The following is a 15714-nucleotide window of genomic DNA, read 5'->3' as shown; positions in this document are numbered from 1 at the left end:
GACAAATATTCCTAATATTTCAAAAATATAGCAGAGAAAGTAGCCATATTTTGGTGGCCATTTTAAATGGTCAAAATATCACACAATACTTTCAAAATATCATGATATTATCACATAGCAAAATATCATGATTTTGTTGTGATATTTACCGCAAATTAATGGGAAAAGACTGCAGTTTACATATTTTTTTTATAAATATGCAAATTTTTTTTGGTTTATTTTATTTGAACTGTCAGCTGACTGTTGCCTACTAACTGGTCAGTGGGACCCACGCCAGGGGGGATTCCCCGGACCCCCTTTAATTATTACAAGGGCAAAAACTCTGAATCAGGCTCCACAACTCAATGATGTGCCTCAAGAACATGACATAATCCAGTCAGAACTCGTACTTCGAGAACTTGGCATACAACTAGTGATATCTTAGTGTTTTTAGCATGATCCGAAGATAGATCATGTGTTTTTCCTCACTTTCTAAATATACTAGTATGTCATCGATGAATAATATGACAAACCGGTCCAAGAACTCGTAGTGACCATATCTGATCATGAAGGTTGTCTTCTGAACATCATCAGCCCTAATGTGCAACTGATGGTAGCCTGATCTCAAGTCAATCTTTGAGAACACCTTGGTTGACCTCAGTTGATCAAATGAGTCATCAATCCTTGGTAGAGGATACTTGTTTTTTATTATAACTTGGTTCAATATGCAATAGTCAATACACAACCACATTGATACATCCTTCTTTACGAACAGGACTGGTGCACCCCATAGTGACATACTAGGTCTAATGAAACCCTTATACATCAACTTCTTTAGGTCCTTCTTTAGTTTGACCAATTCAATTGGAGTCATGCAGTAAGGCACTTTGGAGACTAGGGCAGTCTCGGGCATCAAGTCGATTGAGAACTCAATCTCCCTCAAAGTTGGTACACCTGAAAAGTCATCGAAGAATACGTCTTCAAACTCTTGAGCTACTTTTAGATCTTCTATCGTTGTCACTTCACCATTCAAGGTTGTTACGCTTGCAAGAAAAACCTAATATCCTTGCTTAATGTACTTTCATACTTTTATTGCAGAGATCATCTTTCCACCCTTGGAGTGATTTACTATGATGAACTCAATCACCGAGTGGTTAGGTCGTTCCAACAGGACCTTACTTCCTTGGCACTTCAAATTGAAAAAGTGTTGGTGCAACCAATCCATCCCATGTATAACATCATAGCTCATCATCTTCAGTAGGATGAGATTGGCAATTTATGTCCTTCAATAGACCCCTCTATACTAGGAATGCATTCAACACAGATTGTGTTCACTCCTAGAGGAGTGACCACCTCAAGGCACACATCTAACTCCCTTGTCGGTAGACTAAAGAGTTTCTTAAAATTCATCAATACAAAAGAATGGAAAGCACCTAAGTCAAACAATACACATGCAAAATGGTCATCTATAGAAATATTACCTTCGATAACTATTTTGCTCGAAACCACTTTCTCTGTAGTGGCTTTATAAACTTGACTGATATTCTGCCTCTGTTGCTGATTTGAATGGGGCTACTGGTGTTATTTTTGAGGCAGTTGCAAGTATTGCTATTGTTGTGGTCACTGCAGATACTACTACTACTGGGGTTATGGATGAAACTATGACATCTTTGGGCACTCCCTAATGAAATGCCCCATATTTTCATAGTGTAGAATGCCCCAATGTCACGAGGGCAAGGATGCCCAGAGTGACTCTCTCAGCATTTTTGGCATACCCATGCAGTGGGTTGATTCTGCCAGTACCCTTCATGCTAAGTACATTGCTTTATATTCAAGGTTGCTTTCCCTTTCCCTTAAAGGACCTCTTATCGTCCTTTCCCGATCTCAACTGTTTAGGATGCTTTTGAGATTTTTTGGTCAGTTCTCAATCCTCCTTATAAGTGGTACATAGCCAACTCAATGGCCTTAGTCATGACTTGAGGACCCCTGGTAAGAACTCGACTCATGAGTTCATCTTTCAGCCCTCGAGCATACTTCATGGCTCGAGCATGCTCCGTAGGATAGGTATTCGGGCAGTAACGCTCTAAATTCCTAAACTTGGTGGTGTAATCCATTAGTGTCATGTTGTCCAGATTTAGGCCACAAATTCTATCTATTTACCTACATACATAGCTAGAATCCAGTAGGTTTCGATGAACCATACCTTATTAACATGAGAATTTAGGGGAAAAGGCTGCAATCTAGCTTACAACACACACAGGACCTGTTGCTGCAGGTTTCACATTCCAAACTCACTAAAAATTCCTCTACAACTGGCCTGACCTCTCATAATTTGATCGATTATGGCCAAAGAGGAAATCACCATCTCCTTGTATTGTCCAAAAGAGGAAGGGAAATACATGAGAGAGGGAGAGATTGAGAAAGTTAGAGGGAGAAAAGAAAAAGAGTTTGGTATTTAAATAAGGGAGGGGTGACTTGCCCCCTAGTGTCGCCCAAGGAGGATAGGGATAGAAGAGAGAGAAAGGAAAAGGCTGGATGGCAGCCTCCCAAGGGTTTCTTTTAGGAAAATTTCTTCTAACCCCCTCTCACTTTCTATATTCTTAAATACTCCCTTGCCTTTTTCTTATATTAACCTTTACCATTTTATTTATTCACTAATGTGTTCTTGGATTGAATTGGTTTGGATTAAGATCTAAATCCAACAAAAGATCCAACCCAAATTTTATTTGGATCAGATTTCTTAGGTTCGAATCACCCCTAGATCCAATGGATCCCTACAAGGTCAAACCCCATGTAATATATTTGTGTTTGCATACCTATGTATTTCATACACGAGCCAAATGTATAATTATCTACAAAGTCAAACCCCATGTAATATATTCATGGTATTGTAACTTCAATTATTGAAGGTTAGAAAATCAAGGGTAATACACAATTAAACTACAAGCTTGTGAACATGTAAGTTCAGATGAGTTTATATCCAAAATTGAGATTTTATCATAAAGTCCAATATGATCCACAGTGAAAAATAGATCTACATGCAAGTTTAAGCAAAACCATGGGTCATAGGATTTGACTGTAGTCCAAATCCATATCCTTAAGCTCCTAATTTAAAAGGATTCATACAACATAGCTAGGATTATACTTTTCTAGATCCATCTTTAGATTTGTTCAATAAGAAGACTTAATAAGGAACTTTCAAAAAATATGCATGCATCAAAACATTCATACTCCCATATAACCAAGTTAAATAAACTTGAATGTCATTATACTATTTTGAAACCACAATAGATCCATATAGTACCAAACAAGGGTTATCCATAAGCATATGCAATAAAGTAATATGCAATCATATAAAATGTTCTTAGATTTTATATGGATCCAACTCACCTATATCATGTATAGATTTCATTCATACCATAACTAGGTTTATGTCCAATAGTGTTTTCTGAATCCAAAAACATTCAATTAGATCTATTCAAATTTATTCGGATCCATACAGGTTCAACCAGATCTTATTTTATTTTGTATGTTCTTATTTAAATGGTGAATGACATGATTTACACTATGTGCACAATACAATTTTTTTTTCTTTTTACAATAAATCTTTGGGTACAACACATATATCTAGATTATGTGGCAATTGAACCACGGTGTACCTGAGGTCAAAACCATTGGAAATGAATTTTTAAAAATTTGAACATTAAAACCTGTTTTTTTGTCTAGAACAGGTATGTTAGTACCAATTCGTCCCTTGAATAGTCAATCAGAACAACTTAAACAGTGTAATAATTTTTTATAACTTTTCAGAACAAAGATTGAATGTCTACAAACAGTACACCAAAACCTAGAGTCAAATATGTTACTAAAAATTTATTAAACATTTTGTACTACATAATCAATGCATAGGTGCATTGATCCATTCTTCTTCTTCACAAACAACACTGGAGCTCCTCACAATGATACATTGGGTCTAATAAACCCTTTGTCCATCAACTTTTGAAGTTGCTTTTTCAACTCTGCCAATTCTGTTGATGCTATCTAGTATAGATCTTTAAAAATCGGAGTCGTTCAAGGCACCAATTCTATGGCAAAATCAATCTGATGCACATGGAGTAAACCTGGTAACTCCTCGGAGAACACATCCAAGAACCAACTTATCACATCCAGATCTTTCAAAGCCGGTACACTCGGCTTTACCAATGAAATACTAGCCAAAAAGGCCTCTCAACCACTCTCAACATAACGTTGAGCCTTCAATGCCGAGATCATCTTCTGAGACTTCACGCTTTTAATGTCTATGTACTCTATAACTGGTTGATTTGGGTGAATAAATCATATCTACCTCTTATGGCATTGCATACAAGCATAGTGTTCGTATAGTCAATCGATGCCGAAAATCATATTGTACTCAATCATATTCAGAATGACCAGTTTGGCAGAAAAGTTGTCCCACTATGAAAACCTCTACCTTAGGCAAATAGTTACGAGGCAAATAGTTACGAGCTATGGTTCTATAACTCAATAGTGTTATAATTTTAAGCACATATCCTAAGATGATAGGGGTTATATCTAGTATACAATCAAATTGGGTAGATATAAAAGAATGGGTTACACTCATGTAAAAAAAACTTGCACTATGACCCGCAACAGTGATAGTACTTTTGATAACATCAACGTCTTGTTGTAGCTCCTTGACAGTTGTAGAATATACTCGCCATGTGACCTTCTTCTTCCCTTGTTGTTGTTGTCCACCAGGTGTTCTGCCTTGTTTATCTTGTGCTACCTTCTTTGGACACTCTTTGATGTAATGTCTCATCTTGCTATAGAAAAGGCAAGCACCTGTCTTATAATGGCACTGACCTGACGCATGGTGCCTCCTACATATCTGGCAGAAAATCAGTCTAGGGTTGCTGATGGGTGTTTCCACTCTGCTGAACTTGTGGCTTTTTGGTCAGCGGTACTCGAGTCTTGCCTCTGAACTATTTGTTGGTGTTGCCTCCATTAGTTCCTTCTTGCTGGAACTTCTTGGGCTGGGTCTTCTTAGAAGACTCCCAGTGCTCCTGCAATAGGTATCATTAGCCCGGAATCCATACAATGTCTTTATTTACAACTTAACTCACAATGTATTTGTTTTTACCTATAACAGTATAGTCATCTTAATGGTCATGTTCCAATTTTGCAGCCTACGAGTGAGGACTCTAGTCCTTAGTCCATCCTGCAGCCCATGAACATACTTTTTGAGCACAAGACTTGTTCATAGTATATGTATGCAGGCAGTACTTCTACAAACGTAGGAACTTCATGGTGTACTCTATCATGCTCATGCCTCTCTGTTGAAGCTTGAGAAACTCATGTTTCTTTCGGTCCCGCACATGATGTGAGAAGTAGGTCTCAAGGAACACATCAGTAAATTGTGCCCATGTCGAAGCCTGCAACTGGGATGGCATGTAAGGACCGCACAAACAATCTCCCACTAGCTTTTAGAGTCATTCTTCAGTCGATACACACCAAATATCACCTTTTGATTCTTCAAAACCTCTAATACCTAAAAGATTTCACCAATTACTCAGATCCATTCTTTCGCTACGTCACTAAAGGTCGTTGGATCCATATCCATGAACCGTTTGTAACTCACATTGTTATCATGGTTCTCGTGATGGTTACCCCTACCATTGTCATTGCCACCATTGTTGGTGAGGTTCTTGCATGTTTCATTAAGGGTGTTGAGGGCTCCCAATAAGAAATCTCTCTATGCAGTCCAACCCTGTGGTTGATGTCCTTCCATCTATAATTCACCCAAACAACCCATTACGACTTTAATTCCTGGATCAATTCTATAGTGTGATGTCCCTATTTTTTTTAGGTGTCCAAACACACTGAAGTAACAATATCATACAAATTCAAACACATTACAGTATAACAATTAAATACTTATGCTGAGATATACTTGCAATGTGATGTCAGACTGTTGAACGGGTATTAAGCCAAGTAAACCAAATATTTTAGACATAAGCGATGATACCAAATCTGTAACGCCAAAAAAGTTTAACCCTAAAATTATTTTTTTTTTAAACCTCTTCTTTTATTGTAAGTAACGAAATACAAAAAAAAAACTTTGTTTGGTTAACAATCTCGAGCAATTATAGGTACACAATAGAACTAATATGTATAATGCATTTAATAAATTAAAATTATCATCTATAAGGTCATAAATAAGAGTTTATACAAATTGAACAACATAATTAAAAAAAATGTCTAAACAAGTCCAAATAGATTTAAACAGATCCAGGACATAAATAGTTGATCCCCTTCGCTCTTTCAAAAAAATCTCGCCATCACTTCAACAAGTCTACTCATCACCTGCATAGTATTAATATAGGAGTCAGACTCCAACTGAGTCCCCAGTAGGTTAATACTAACAATGAATTGCATATGTGACTAAGCATACTTGAAACATGCAGGTAAAGCAGTAATCATGCTACATTTTAATCAAATACATAACATAAATATGGCATCAATCTAAAACATGACCACGCTTAACATTCAACTATTCAGAGTATGGTACAAGCAATTATGTGAAGAGTTTAATAAATGCATGACTCTACTCAAATAACCAAAATAGCCCTGTATGCATGGGTAGCTTCTTATTCTATTTTATCTTTTCCTATTTAATTGATGAATGCCATGATTTGCACTTCATGCACAATACAAATTTTTTTATAATAATTTTTTGGGTACAACACAGATATCTAAATTATGTGGCAATTGGTTGAGGGTGTATATTCAAACAATTTGGTGGCTTTATTAACACATCACTGGCCTTGGATTAGGGGCGATCCAATATCGAGACAGAAACCCATATCTGCTAGATCCCTGATATATCATATTATGTTCAGCTGATGTGCATATCTATCACATTGTGGTTGTAGTGGTAGCCAATATTTCTTATCAATCTAGGGTTGGGGAAGGCCACCTTTTGAGTTATAAAGAAGTCCCCTAGAGCCAATATTAGTACCACTTACTCTCTTCGTGTAAGCTCAATATTAGTATTTTAGTTCTTTATTCATTTATGCCATTTCCATATTTATAACCACATATAGGGTTAAGATCTTCCCACAGGGGCTAGGCATTGCCTTAATTAGGGCAAAACATTAGTCATCAATAGACTTCAGGCTACCTTCTGAGCCTTTTAGTGTATATGTTTTTTTCAAGTCTTACAACACAAGCATTGCATTTTAGCATTTTATGATGGATACCATAAAAGATGTTGTATATAATCATATCATGCAATATATTAAAGCATCATGCACAAGTAATTTTTATGTTGTGCAATTTAGCCACAAACCACACATGCATAATAATCATATAAACCATACATCAAAGCCACAATATTGTTTTATACCATGCTAGGTTAATCTACAGTGCATAAAGAATTAAATTTCAGACAAGGTTCACCTCTAGAATTGTGCCTTGTTGTAGGACCCACTTTTGGTACCCAAACCAACAAGTACATATGAGTTTGAAAATTCATACTACATAGGTAGAATTTTTCCAAAATGAATAATATGCCGAAATTCAGAACTAATAAATTTGACACTTAGAAATATTCAGTAGATACGCATGTGTCTTAGTTAAACACAAGCACAAACATGAGGTCAAAATTATTAAAAATGAATTTTTAGAATTCAGTCACTGAAACCTATTTTTCTGTCCAAAACAGGTTTGTTTGTACCAATTCGTCCCTTGGAAAGTCAATCAAAACAACTTAAACAATGCAATAATTTTTTATAATTTTTTAAAATAAAGATTAACATGTCTACAAATAGTACACCAAAACTTAGAGCCAAATATGCTACTAAAAGTTTATTAAATATTTTATACCACAGATAGTTCATGTTCCTAGACAGAACATAATTCAAGATAGAATTGTTTTTAGGCCAAATTGCCTGATTTTTAATTCACAAAATATAATGAATCATAACATAAAATTTTTATTGCAGATTCTCTATATGTTAGCTAACAATCATAAAAAATTTGGATCTAAACATTACATGTTTGGGCTATGATCTTTCTAACACAGGTCTATTGAGACAAGTTCATTGTCTTGGACAAAATTCTTGTTTTACCTTGCAAAAGTCATAACTCCTTCATCCAAGGTCGGATGAATGTAAGGGTTGGACCACAATTTTCATCTATGCAAGAAAAAGGAAAATTTCAAAATTTTGTAATACTTGAATTTGCAAAAATTGAATTTCATTAACATGGGTCAAAATAAAATTTACAACGAAGAGCATGCTACATACGAACCATATTACGAATCAAAGCATATTTTAAGATCTATCATAAAAATCTTCTAGAAATGAACTTGATAAATTAAAATATCATGTAAACATGCTCAAATGCATCTAAGCATGGTACACATGCAGATCTACAAATATAATCATGCTTTCATATATGAAATACATCCAAAATTCATAAATAACAAAGATTTTCCAAAACTGATCTTTCAAAAACTTATTTTTTATTTTAAAAACAAAAGAACATATTTAAGCTCATCTGATCTCAGATCCTACTCAGATCTAGACCATTCTTCGGTTGTAGGATGCATAGAGAACTTATCCCAAGCATGGATCATATACTTTAACTCGTACATGAATCCAAAGATAGTTAAACCTACCTCAAATGCTAAAAAGAAAACCAGAAAATGTAGGATGTCATAGACTCCAACGTATTCACCCTTCTCATTGAACTGTACCACCAATGGTTGTACTATATCTGACTCGACTCACCTAGCCTAAGGTGTAAAAGAGAGAGTAGAAGATAAAGAAAGATAGAGAAAATCAACCAAGAGGAGAGAGTATGTGGGTTTTCAAAAATATGCAGGGGTTTTCAAACTCCCCTTTTATAGAAATCCTAAACCTTAACCATTCTTCTAACACAATATCTACCGTCCATTTTTGAAAGATACCATGATCTAATGTCGCATAATAATTAATGTGATACCTACAATTTTTTTGGAGAATTTTCACAATTTTTTGTAATTCCCTTATTGTGTGATAAATTAAAAATGATAATGTGAGTTAAGTATTGTGTTATAGGGTATGTAGGAATTAGAAAAAAAATTATAAGTGTATAAAATACACTCACACGCCCAAGCATCTCATCAACCCTAGTGAATTCTCTTTCTTTAGAAATAATTTTTGAAGAATTCAAATTATCATGAGCAAAGGAAAATATATATTAAATAATTAATATGTATATATATATATTCAAAAATTCCATAGAGAACGTGTACTTACATTCAAACTTAATTTATATTTCATTTAGTGTTATTTCATTTAATTATAAATTCAAGTTTGTAGAGAGTTAAAATTCAAATTATTATTTAATTAATTAAGTGGAAAAATTTTAGAATTAATGGAATTTAATAAAACTATAGGAGTCCATAGGTGGAACATCCCATCCTATGTGGCACTCCATTTAAACTTTAAATTGCTAAAATAAAAACTTAAACTCTAAAATCAAGTTAAAATAAAATTTACCAAATTACAAGACAAGTTTTGAAAAGTCAAAACTTGCCTTTTTTTGTTTTAGAGAGCCTCCTTAGAGAGGGATGTCCCCTCCTAGATGATTCTAGGAGGGGGAATGACTAGAATAAAAAAAAAAGCAAAAATACTATGGAAAAAGAAAATAAAGAAAGGAAAATAAATAAATAAATAATAAAGCAAGAATAGTCAAACTTGTTGGCCAAGCAAGCAAGTTTGATATTTTCAATTTGGAAAGGGCTTGGACTATGGGGGTCGACCAGCCCATGTGACCCTCTTACATATATGATATAGTATGTATACTATATTATATGTATAAAAAATATATATATAATCCCCTAAGTAGCTGAAATGGAAAATGCAAAAAACAAGAGAAAAAGAAGGTAGAAGTTTTTAAGAAAAAAAATATACCTTGATTTAGATCAAGGGATTGGTTTTCCTCTAGCCCTTAACCTCACCCTAGCCTCTATATAAACATGGGAGGGGCGTGTTTTTAGATTTATCTCTTCATTACAATCTCTTGTCCCCTTCTTCCTCCTCTTCCTTCCTATGTATTCTTTGTGCATCCTCTCTTGTCCCAGCAAGGAGGACACCCACGTGCATGTGAGGAGCGAAAGAAGTTCGTTGGTGGGGTCATCACACGTGTTGGGCAGCCGGTTCATGCTTAAAGTCCAATTTTGCAAGCGTACAATTCAATTTCACAAAAGAGGTAGGGGGTTTTATTCTCTACACATAAATCAAAACTTGTAGGCACAAGTTCTTTCAATTTTTTATAAGGACAGACCCTAAACCATGTCTCCACATATGAGTTTGGATTATAGTTGTCAAAATATATGATGGAGAGGGTTTTCAAAAGAAAACCACCTCTAAAAGTTGATTTCCTTAAAATCAGGTTTAAGGATCCGATTTGAACTTTGACAAAAGTTATTAAAAAGGGGTTTGTGAAAAAAACTTATATTGAACTTAAGAGAAAGGTGTTGATTTTGATTTTTCCTAGAAGAAATCAATTCACTCCCAAGAGTAGCTGGATTATTGAATTAAATACGAAAAAGAACTATGTATACATGATATCGATTTTGTTAGAAAAAAAATCAATAATTTTTGAAAAATACATGTTATACCTATCTATTTTCTTGCAAATTTTAGTTAAAAAATATAGTTAATATCCATATGAGTGTATTGAAAAGATTAACATGAGTGTCCTTATTTTTGTCATGGAAAAATTCATGTTTTTACATGCTTTATTTTAAAATTTACCGAAACTATTTCTGTGAAAATAGGCATCAGAGATACGAGTCTGTTTTAAAGCCTAACAGTTGCAAAAATGAGATTTTTTCATGGTATCCTAGCTAAAAGTAGTGTAGTTATGCTTTTATAATTTTTCTTAAAATATTCATGTAAAAAAATTGGAAATATGAATTCAGGTGGCCTGTTTTGAGCCCACCCAAATGCATATACCCGTTAATACGTATTTTTGGCCTGACACCTGACCGATAAATCACTTGTATCTCCCTCGTTTGGAAGAGTTTTAATGAGCGGCTTATTGCATTGAAAATCTAACAAAATTTAACACCTATGAAATGTTAAGCTTTGTTCATGGATGGAGCTCTGTTTTGTGATAGTCGTAACAAAAATATATACGTCTGCACTAAATCGTACGTAACTCCCTCATCCAAATGAATTTGTATGAATGGTTTGAGGCATCAGAAAGCTGACAAAATTTCCTACAAACTGTAAAATTTTTAGCTTTGTCTGATGACTATAAAAGTTTTAGTAACCTCTATAATAGTCGGACAGAGTTTGGTTTTTGCAAGTTTGTAACCGGTTTAGGAACCAGCTACTGAATGCTTGCGTATTTTATGTGTTGTATGCGTGCCTCTTGCAAATTTATGTTATACTATTATGGGCTGTTAAAAATGAGTTTGTTGTAGGAAATTTAAGTGTCCCCTACTGAGACACAATTTGATTGATGTACTAAGGCACACGCATGCCTTTGCGGCCCTTAACGAATAAGTGGACCAAAGTGTCTATTTTACGAATTTATGTGAATATTAAGTGATTGTGCATGCTGTCTTTTTCTGATATAATACCGACATGTATTTGTTGTTGAAGATTGGAATATTGGATGTATTTAGATGCAAAAAGAAATTCATTGTTTCATTAATGCATGTGGGTTTAAAATTGAGATGAACTAAATATGTGTGATATTACTGAGCCCAAAGCTAAATGTGAATTGTTAATGGACTGAGCATGCTATAAATTTCTTCATATGACAGCCATGTGCATGATAATGATGGTGTGAATGAGTGGATGCATATGTTGTATAAGAAAATTCATTGCCTTGTTTATGCATACATGCATAATTTTGAAAAGAATGAAGCATATGCAATGATATCAAACTAAATATTTCAAATGTGCATCCATAGGCCCTGAAGTGGCCAAATTCTTTGAATGAGATTGTTATGTGAATTTTGCATGTAAACAAATAATTTAAAAGTTTAAATATGTAACATTAAAAGATTGATACTTATTAAGAGAATGTAAGTGGTACTAGTCTGACTTTATGGGTATCAAATTGAGCACAGAAGGTTGCTTCTCCCCAACCATGAAGATAGGAAAACCCTCCACATTAGACTACAATATGAAGGTACATAATCTCATGAGTAAAGTCGGATGCATTGAGATTGTAGTATAGAAACTTCTCTTGCTCTTGGCATCTCTCACCCGGCACTAGTGAATGGTGCCCAGCCAGGTCAAAGCTACACTTTGATTGAAAACACTGTCTGCACTGTGGCCCTGACCCAAGACTCCTGCCTATGTTTGTACCTACAGGGTTATGAAATTGTAACTTAAATGATTGTGCATTAGATAGGCATGTCATGCATCATATAAAAAATATATATAATTAAAGATGATAAATGGCTCATGCATAGAATCAGCTTCTGCAATGATAAGTGTATGCATCTTTAATTGTTCATGCAGTTTTAATTATTTATATTTGAGTGGATGATTGATTGAATCCATTTTTACCAATGTATGCTTGCATGATATATTAGAAAATTCATGTTTATGTTTATGTTTATGTTTGTGTTGTATTTAATCTTGTTGATGTATGAAAGATTGAAGGAATTCTTGCTTATTTGTTCTAGTTTATGTGTTCTAAATAACTCTACTCTACTGAGACATGTTTGTCTAACCCTATTGATTTTAATGTTTTCAGGTAGTGAGTGAACTTACACGCGATGGTAGGAGGTTGCGGTGGGGACCGAGTCAAGCCTTTCCCAACCTCCAAGTGTTTTGGACTACGAGCATTTTTAAATGCTTAAGACTCTTATCATTTGATTTAAATTGTTAAATAGAATTTTATTATTAATTTGGATATGTATGGACATTTAATTAATTCGTGAATGTTTAAATTTTCAATTTATGGCATGTATGGATGTGAATATGATCAAGAAGTAACGCGTCAAGTTTTTGTCCTGTTTGGTTTTTTGCTGCAGTTTTTATAAAAGTATTTACAAAAAAATCTATGATTTTTGAGATATAAAATTTGGAATGTTACAATTAAACTTTTATCAAATTTATTAAATTTATTTAAATTAAGAAGGTGTGCCATATGGCACACTCACACTCGACCCTACACTAATGTGAGTCCTACATAAAAATTGTGTAGAGGGGTTGGGCTCTATCCCAACCTCCTCTTAAAAAGAATATTCCTTGGAATAAACTCTTAATTGTCTAAATTAAATTATATAAAATATTAAATTTATGGAGTTATGCCACTTGAAATTCCCATAAGCAACCAATGAGAGAGGACTTTGAATTCGTGTAGGGGTTTTGGAGTCTATCTCTAGCCCTCTTAAGATAGAATATTCTTTGGATCTCATTAATATAGTAATTAATAATATAATATATATATTATATTACCTAAACTAGGTCATTCGATATTATTATTATTTCTATAAACATGAACCTCTTTTCCAAAATCGTGTAGAGGGAAGAGAGTCCCTCCAAAAACTCTAACTACCCACTTAATTAGGGATTGGTTCACTTTTTGAACTTAGGTAGTTTTTATCTTTTTGACTTAGTTGATAATTAGTTTTACTTTTAAATAGTTACCTAGGAATTTGTGCCACTTAGCCTATCTACATGCTCAAGGTGGGACCCACTCCAAAACCATGTGTGTCGTTTAATTCCTAAGTAACTTCTCTTTTTTTCCTATTTACTTTCGTAGTTAATTTAACCATACATTATTTGGTTTAAAATTCAAATTGTAACTTCAACTGAAAAATTGGTTAGATTTTTACTTTATACTCTACCTGAGTTCCACCTAGGAGAGAGAGTGAGAAACATCCCTGTAAAGTCCATGATTTTTTTGGATTTTTCAGAGATAATATGGGATTATTCCTGATAATTTTATGAGAAATTCATTGATAGTTAATAATCGATGAACTTTTAGATGTTTATCAAGTTATTTAACTTATACAAGTTTTTTAAATACCTTTGGATCTGGATCTCGATGAAGGATCCACGAGGATCGACCTCCCATCAAACCCAGTTCAAGTCAGACGTTTGACATGCGTATGATCCACTCAATCTCTAAACTAAACAAGTTTAGATCCAGTGTATAATCTGAAATTGTGAAACATCATAACAAGGACTCCAATCCATTCAATAGACCCGATTCAGATTTAGAATAGTTTAGAATCGGATCTCTAAAGAGATCCAAATCACTCAAAACCTTTAAGACAAAAGACTAGATCCATTAGAAAGATCCACTCTCAAAATAAGTAGGATCCAAATGAGATCCATTTTGATAAACACTATGGGTCTAGAATTGGATCCAGAGATATGGACTAGTTCTCAAACACTTATAAATACCTATATATATATATATATATATATATATATATATAGATATAGATATATCAAAATAAAAATATGAATTGATTGTTTGGATATGATATCCAAATAATGCCCAAAGTGGGTCTCATATAAAATAACTCAAGGCTTGGGTCCATTCGGACCCAACCCAACAAAGAACACAATAATATTGCATTAAATTGAAATTTAAATCCAAATGGGATCCAATCCAATCTCAATCCAATGCACTTTACCTTAAAATAGGTTTGATATGGATTTGGATTTTTTAATCCAATTTCAATCCAAAAACATTATATATATATATATATAGGAATTGAGTTGGGTCCAAATGGACCCAACCCAATCGAACCCCACAAACAATCCCCCACTCCCTTATAAATGGTTTGGATTTGGGTTAGATCCAACCCAGATATGAATGCAATAGCCCTAGCCCTTTTAAGTATTTTGGGTTTGGGGTCGAATCCAACAGGATCCAAACCAAACCCAACCCACCCTCTTAAACCAACCCCCACCCGTATAAGGTGGAAGCAGATCAAGTCATGCTGAACATGAGCGTTTTTGCTCATGCCGACATGGCCGTCTGTTTACATTTTGGATGAATGCCACATGGTTTTGTTGACTTTTGAGTTTTTTTAAAATACATGGATGGCCACGATGTTGGCATGAGCAAAAACGCTCATGTTCAACATGACCTGATCTGCTTCCGTATAAGGCCCCCCCCTCTCTCTCGATTTTGTTTTAAAAACCGAAGCAGGTTATATGTGCACCCCTCGAAGATGACCGTTAGCTATATCTCATGTTCGGGGGTCCCAATGAGCGCCACGTATGTAAGCACATGCGGCTCATATCCCCATGTTTGTCAGCATCACTTAGCGTCGGAGTCCGATAAGGTTGCAAAGACTTAAGTACCGTTTCCTCCATTGGTGCCATAAAAACGACGATTCTAGAAAAGGAGTGTTTGCAAAGACTTAAGTACCCCAAAGATGGTTATTTAAGATCCAGTCCCTGCACTGTAGGATTATTCGAGAAAGGAATCCCCCTGAAGAAGGCCATGAACATCAACCCTCTCTCTCTCTCTTCTCTTTCTGCCTCTGTGCACATCTAGCAGACGATCCTACATTGCTCCATTAAGCACCGACTGACCTGCACACTGATTGTAGCATGGTTCAACTTGATGAGTTGTGGAGCCTGATTCAGAGTTTTTGCTCTTACAGGAGGGGGGTTTGGGGGTTCCCCACCCCCCACCCCCGCGGGTCCCCAGAACAATTTTTTTTTTGGGCCTTGTATAAATTCTTTCTTTTCT

Source organism: Nuphar pumila, chromosome 9 (genome assembly GCF_984573655.1).
Source record: "Nuphar pumila chromosome 9, dmNupPumi1.hap1.1, whole genome shotgun sequence".
Lineage (NCBI taxonomy): Eukaryota > Viridiplantae > Streptophyta > Magnoliopsida > Nymphaeales > Nymphaeaceae > Nuphar > Nuphar pumila.
Note: the sequence above shows the minus strand (reverse complement) of the source record.